Source organism: Bactrocera neohumeralis, unplaced genomic scaffold (genome assembly GCF_024586455.1).
Source record: "Bactrocera neohumeralis isolate Rockhampton unplaced genomic scaffold, APGP_CSIRO_Bneo_wtdbg2-racon-allhic-juicebox.fasta_v2 cluster09, whole genome shotgun sequence".
In the NCBI taxonomy this organism is placed as follows: domain Eukaryota; kingdom Metazoa; phylum Arthropoda; class Insecta; order Diptera; family Tephritidae; genus Bactrocera; species Bactrocera neohumeralis.
The window spans coordinates 16,640,985-16,649,053 of NW_026089622.1; the positions used below are offsets into that span (position 1 = coordinate 16,640,985).

Genomic DNA, 8,069 nt, shown 5'->3' on the forward strand with positions numbered 1-8,069 from the left:
ATATGGGTTCAACCAGCTCATATATACGGGCTGGAATTTATAATAAAAAAAACATTTTAGTAATTAAGAAGAAGGTTAGAACCATTCATGGTTCGAACATAATAAAACATTTTCATAATATCAATCTGTTTGGTATACAGGAACGTTTTTATGAAATTAACAATTTAGAGAGCGATCTTTTAATTGGAATAAAACTCCTAAATAAAATCGGAGCGACAATTGATATTCCGAATAGAAAATTGATTTATGGGAATAATAAAACAGAGAAAATAAATTTTCCCAATGATTTAATTATACTAAACCCCTTAGGACAAAAAAGTCCCTAGGCACCCGTCAATGATAATATTAGCAAAAATATTACTAAGGATAGAAAAATTAATGAAGCAAATGCTCACAACATTTTAAAAATAAATAATGTTGAAATTTCTAACAAAGTTGCTGATACGTATAACTATAATAATAATGAAACGAAAGATATCAACATTCCATTGCTAAGAGAGGATGTTATTAAAATAATAAATAAAGCTGATCAAAACGTGAACATGGATTTACCTTTTAGAACAGAAATTAAAGCAGAAATTAGAACTGAGGATGGCAAACCTATATGGTCCAAACAATATCCTTATTCTATATCTGCAAATAACTTTGTTAATAAGGAAATCGAAAGTTTACTCGCAAAAGGGATATATATAGTTATAGGAAAAACAGCATTTTCTGTAAATAACGGAAAATATGAATACCTAAGAATGCCATTTGGACTTAAAAATGTTCCAAGTATATTTCAGAGAGCAATGAATAATATTTTACATGAATTTATAGGAAAATTTTGTCACGTATATGTTCACGACGTAATAGTATATTCAAAAACTCTAAAGGAACATATATATCACTTGAAATATATAGTACAAACCCTTGAAGAAGCCCAAATGAAAATATCTATAGAAAAATCAAAATTTATAGAAACCGAGGTTGAATTTTTGGATACGTTGTATCCCATAAAGTTATAAAAACTGATCCCAAAAAAGTATAAACAATAAAAAATTACCCATATCCCAAGACGTTACGACAACTTAGAGGATTTTTAGGATTAACGGGATACTATAGGAAATTATGCAACAATAGCTAAACCACTAGCAAAACACTTAAAGGGAGAAAATGGTAAAATATCGCAGTATATGTCCAAAACAACAATTATTAATCTTGATCAAGAAGGAATTGTTGCTTGTGAAACCTTAAAAAGAGCGTTACAAGAACAAGTTGAATTAGCTCAACCAAACTTTGATAAAAAAATAATTTTGACTACTGACGAATCTAATGTTGCTGTAGGTGCAGTTTTATCCCAAGAAGGAAGACCAATAACATTTATTTCAAACACACTAAACTCTACCGAACAAAATTACGCAACAAACGAAAAAGAATTATTCGCCATAGTTTGGGGATTAAAGACATTACGCCATTATCTTTATGCAGTAAAAAATTTAGAAATTCATACGGATCATCAACCATTAGCATTTGCAATGTCCGAAAAAAATCCAAATGTTAAAATGAAAAGATGGCGAGCTTTTATTGAGGAGTTTTCCCCAAAAATATTTATAAACCGGGAACAACAAATGTAGTTGCTGACGCATTATCAAGACAAGTATTAAATAATTTAACTAGTTCATGTGAGTCGAGTGACTCAAGTGATTCACTAATAGAAACCCAACATTCCGCAGAAAGTAGCGATGAGTACCAAATTCATGAAACAAAAAAACCTTTGAATCATTTTAAGCAACAGATAGTAATCGATAATGGAGCAAGAATTACTGTCTTAGAGACTATTTCTTCTTTTAATAATAAACGTTTTTTAATTGAATATGACAAACCTGAAAATATAATTGGTATTCTAAAAGAATATATGAATCCAAAAGTAGTTACAGGAATATTTTGCACACCTGAAGTGCTATATGCAATAAAAAACACGATCAAATTTCTATATACCAAACTATTCCCTAATGATATGTATATGCACTAAAGAAGATCATAGAAATTGTAGAGAAAATTTGGCTCAAATTAGGCAGCAATATTATTGGCCTGTAATGATAAAACAATTTAAACAGAAAAAAATTGTAGCATATGTAATAGTAATAAATATGAAAGACATCCGGAACTAATTAAAATACGGTAGCACCAATACCAAAAAAAGAAGGAGAACAACTTCATATATGTAGATATTTTTTTTGCACAAAAGCTTAAATTTCTTAACTTAAGTTATCAAAAAAGAGATATTATATATGAAAAAACAAGTAGTATTAGAAGATTTAGGAAATACAGTTAAAATGCAAAACAGAAACAGAATAATTCACAAAGATAATATCAAATCTTAAATCTTTTACCTTCAATATACAGGAAAAAGAAATTTTATGTCTAAATGATGTCATATATAAAAAGACTGCCATAAAAAAGAATTAGACGAATACAAAGAAGAATGTATCGAATATATATTTAAGAGTAAAATTTAAATAAATTCTACATATAAATTAAGATTTCAAAATGGTACTGTTCAAATTGATAAAATAGTCTATAGCCTCACGTACTATTTCCCTTTGAATCGGGACGCTTCAATTTAGAGGTGGGGGAGTTAATACCACCAGTTCATATTACATGAACATATTCTTTATCTGTCATAAATATGTAACATGACACTTACGACCCATATGGTCCGTATTGAAACATTATATGTACTTTCCTAATACTGTCCGCCTTAGGTCGTCCCAAAATGTAATTCATAGATTGTAAGATGAATCTTTCCACTTGTAACATATGTCCTATCTCAAGTGGATTGTATAAATACATAGTTCCTAGAATGTAAGATTAATATTTGTATCTCGGCTTAAGCAAAATACTGTATTTAAGAAAAGGTAATAAAGAAAACGAGGCAGTTGCCCGTAGTTGCCCACGAGAACTAAACAGAGTTTTTAATTTGCATGTCTATGAGTATACTCCCAACGAAGAATTTCGTTTTGCTTTTCGTTTATATTTTATTCCATTCTTAACAGCGAAAAATGTGTACAAAACACACCTTTCACACAGAGAACAACTACCCGTTGGTAGGTCTCAGATACTACGGGATCAGGCATCCCAGCTGAGCTCTAAGCTACCGGGGGGGTCGGCAGGTCGCGGATAGCCGGACGGCCTGTAGTAGCAGGTTAGTTGCGAAATAAGTTAAAACGAATAAGCAACCCCCGACGATGAGCGGCAGGAGTGTAGGATGCGGTATAAAAGCCAGCCAAGCCGATGAAACTCCTGCGACAGAGGCGAACAGTTGCCGCCTCTCTAATATAGGTGACCGACCAAAATCCAGGCGCGACGGACTCAAAGTGAGCGGCTTCCTGGTCAGCGTCTGTTCACCATGTTAGGTGCTGCTGTAAATAAGACCGGTCCATACCGGGGCGCACTGGGAGTCCCTAGAAGCATCACCAGCTGTTTTCACTGGTGGTGTGGAGAGGGTTATGTGAGTCATCTCTGCCGAAGTGTCAGCCACGATGTGAATCAGTAACCAGCCCCTTCGGGCCCTGGTCAGGAAGTGTACATTGGGCGCAGAACTAGTAGACTGCATTGCTCCGGGCGAGCGCCGGTTCGTCCGAGTTTACCGGAACCGGTAAAGCGTAGGACAGGCCTCAGGGAACTGGGGTAGGAGCATAGCCCTGAGGGTATACCCGTTCTTGTCTATTTCGGCCCGCCCTCCTGCACACGATGTGCTGGTTAAACTGATAAATGGAGACAATAAATGAAAAAACACATAACAACAACAATAGCAGCAACAATCTTAGCGGTGTCACGAGTCAAATTACGCTGTCAAGAGTATACCCCTTTAAAAAAGCCTCGCGTTTGGCTAGATCGCCAGTGAAGGTGGTCCCCGCACAAAGACCAGTGAGGTCGAAATCGTCACCTCCAACGCTTCAGAAGAACACCCCGATATTAGAAGAAGCACGTGATCATATGTATAAACTGGGAGATATGATACAAAAGCTAACGGATATGATGCATCCGCCACAGCGCACTATCGCCACAGAAATATCGAAGCTCTACACCCGTGCACAGGATGACCATATTCGACAACGGGAAGCTAACTTAGGAAGAAGAGTAGCTATGGAACAGACGACTGCTGAAGTCACACCGAAAAGACTACGTGACAAGCAGATAAAGCGACGAACCCCTCCAAAAAGGACTAAAACAACGCATGACGAACCAATTGTGAAAACAGGAGAAAGCAGAAATCTCGGGGGAGGAGAAAAGGACGCGGCAAGGGAAGAAACCTGGATCACGATACCAAGTAAAGCCCAAAAAAATAAAAACAAGAAGAAAGGAAACGCCGTACCACGCCTTCGACCAGAAGCAATAGTTATCGCAAAAACCGGTGACATGTCTTACGCAGACTTACTTCGGGCGGTTAAGCAGAATGAAAACCTGCAAGTGCTTAGGGAAAATGTCTAGCGAATTAAAAAGACAGCTAAAGGTGAGATACTGTTGGAGCTAAAGAAAGCGCAGACAGGAAGTACTAAGGAATATAGAGAGGAGATAGTGAAGATACTAGGAGATCAGGCACAAATAAGATCTCTAACACAAGAAATTACAGTGGAAGTGCGAGACTTGGACGATATAACGACGAAAGAGGATATAGCACAGGCAATTCGTTCAGAATTTGAAGAGCTGCGTCTATTTAGTGTAAAATGCATTAAAAGCATCAGACCTGCATATGCAGGCACGCAAAAAGCTATCATAAGCCTTCATGCACAGGAAGCAAAGCACCTACTGGAAGCACAAAAGATAAAAATCGGCTGGTCAAACCGCAGAATCAGGGGAAAAGCGCAACTGAAGAAATGTTTCAGATGTTTAGAGTATGGACATGTGGCGAAAGCATGCAGCAACCCAGAAGACAGGAGCAAGTGCTGTATTAAATGCGGAGAGGAGGGTCATTTCGCCAAAGATTGTGTTAACAATCCATCCTGCAAGGCATGTAAACACAGTGGAAGCACGAACATAGACCATCAGATAGGAAGCCGGAAATGCCCCATATATACAGCAGCGATCAAAAAACCTAGAAGATGAAAATATTACAAATAAACCTGAACCACTGCGATCCGGCCCAGGATCTCTTATCGCAAAACATATACGAAAATAAAACAGATGTTGCATTAATCTGTGAACAGTATAAAAATAAAGACTCTGACAAGTGGATTTCCGACACCACAAAAAAGGCTGCAATATGGGCATGCGGAGATAAGATGATGCAGTAGCTAAGGAGCTCTATCAAATACAAAGTATTTGTAGTGATACGGTACTGAAGATAAAGCAGTGGCTTACGAGTGCAAAACTCGAACTTGCCGGCCACAAAACGGAAGCAGTTCTTATAACTAGCAGAAAAAAACTGGAAACCATTTCGCTTAGCATAGACGGCTCAACTACAAAATTCATGTTGAAAAAGCGTGTGAAAAAGCGGAGCGAGTAAACATGGCCTTATCAAGGATAATGGCAAACATTGGAGGACCGAAACAGAGCAGGAGAGCTCTTCTGGCCAAGGTCAGCCAATCAATTGTAATGTATGCGGCGCCTGTATGGGGACCGACATTAATACATAAGACATATGCTGGAGTGGTACAATCAGTGTTCCGGTTGAGCGCTATCAGAATAGTTAGTGCGTTTCGCACGGTTTCTAAGCAAGCTGTTGGGGTCCTAGCAGGAATTATGCCTCCAGACATAATGGCTCTCGAACTTAAGCGAATCCATGACAAAAGTAAAAGCGCAGGCCAGAAACTAACGGTGGCAGAGCGTAGAGTAGAAAGACAAGCCAGCTTAAACGAATGTCAAACACGCTGGGATACATCAAACAAGGGGAGATGGACATACCGCTTAATCGGTAACATACAATCATGGATGGAACGAAAACACGGGGAAGTAGATCATTACATGACGCAGTTCCTAACAGGGCATGGATGCTTTAGGGAGTACTTACATAAGTACGGCCACGAGGAAGGAGTAGCTTGCTCTTTCTGTGGTAGCAATAACGAGAACGCTGAGCACATATTTTTCCACTGTCGGAAATATACAAATGAGCGACTATCTTTGGAAAAGGAAGTATCCAACCGAATAACACCAGAGAATATAGTGACCTATATGTTGCACTCGAGGAATGTGTGGAATTTAGTGGAGAAGATGGCAGCCAAGGTGCTCCATGACCTGAGAAGAGCAGAACATCAGAGAAGGAGTGAATCTAGAGTAGCCCATAAGCGAAGCTTGCCCTGCGATGAAATGCCTAACGGCGGTCCCACAGGGCCTCAGTAAAGCTACAGGAGACGGAGTTAGGGCTTAGTACGTAGGCGTACCGTTTCGCAAGTCCAGAACAGTAGGTAATACTGACTTTGCGTGGTCCCGAATGAGGTGCACCTCTAGCGGGCAGTACGAATCGTGCATACTGCTATAGCAAAGTAGCAGTATCTATGTAAGATTCCCCCTCCGGCACAAAAAAAAAAAAAACACAGAGAACATAAAGACATTTTTGAAGTTATACTTCTTATACGAGTTCGGAAAAGGTTGCGATAGATTCATATTGCGCAACCTTGTCTGCGAAGATGTTCGAGTAGCAAGGGAAGCGGTGACAATCGGCGATCGTTTCTTTCGGCACAGCTCGGATTTTCTACCAACAACACAATGTTGCCATGCTTATGCTATTGTTGTTTTTGTAGAACAATGTTTAAATTTTTGGTTGGTGACATATTCACATGTGTGCGCATATGTATGTTTGTATGCTTGTGCATTATTTCTTTCGTTTGTGTTTTATTTCTGCGAATTCTCAACTATTTTGTGTGACTTTTGGTTAAAATACTTTGCGTTGGCCGTTGAAAAGTTAAGACTATACTTCACAGGTTCATTTCAGTAGTTAGTCTTCATTTACTTTCTTTGCAAATCGACCCGCAATGACGAGGTATATCGTTTTATCTGGCAGCGTGAGGTTTATGAACTTGCATATTTGCAATGGCAAATTCGCTGTATATTTTGTTAGTGTAAAAGCAACAATATGCCTCGCTAATTTGCAATTGCAAATATGCAAGATCATTTGCACCAGATTGTGAATTGCACTGGTATATATTAGTAATGGGCGATACTGTTACTTTTCAGGAACACTGCTACTTGTGTGTGATTTTGTGGTAGCAGTGATTTTAAACTGTGACTGTGACTGTAATAAAAATTGTAACAGACAAAGACCAATAAAGTAGATCAAAATAGTTTCCTTTTTTTCATTTAGGATAATGTACATATTTATTAGAATAAACAGAAATTAACAAAGTAAATTCGTTTTTAGAAAGTCACCAAATACAAAATATATGCATAAAAGATTAAATTAAATAGTGTTAAAAATATTTACATTAAATGGAAAAGAAGGCCAAAATATTATGTTAATAAATATATATTCAAAAACAAAAAAATTCCAGTATTCCTTTCACTTAATCTTGACCGACGATCACATACAATTTGCCCCAAATAGCGCTGAATTTCAATAATGGCTTTTGCTTCTACGCTATTATGTGGTTTATGTTCATTAGCGTATTTATCGAAAGAACTCCATATTGATACTGATTTTTCAACATTTTCATCTGTTCTTTCAGTCTAAAATTCTATTTCTTCCCTTTGCAATTCTATTAGATAACGTTTTATATATATTTTTGGGTTATGAGCTGCTGATTCATCAGTCAACGCTACTAATTTTAATCTGGGGTCGAAAAAAGTAGCTACCGTAAGTGTGTTGATGTGTTGTAAACTGCTAAAACGTTCCCTAATTCCATTTAAAAAAATGTCAATCACTTTTTGTATGGTGTTTGAAAATATTTCAGTGTCTATAAGTGTGCAAGTGTCTATACACATCTGATAGACCATTTGCGATTGGTATTACCAGCGAACCTGTGCAATAATAGGTTGTAAACTGCTAAAACGTTCCCTAATTCCATTTAAAAAAATGTCAATCACTTTTTGTATGGTGTTTGAAAATATTTCAGTGTCTATAAGTGTGCAAGTGTCTATACACATCTGAT

General features: G+C 37.4%; 1 pseudogene; it reads left to right on the forward strand.

The window, feature by feature from the left end:
* The first annotated feature begins 6,888 nt into the window (after positions 1–6,888).
* LOC126764775 (small nucleolar RNA U3) lies at positions 6,889–7,069 on the forward strand (annotated as a pseudogene).
* Positions 7,070–8,069: the final 1,000 nt, after the last annotated feature.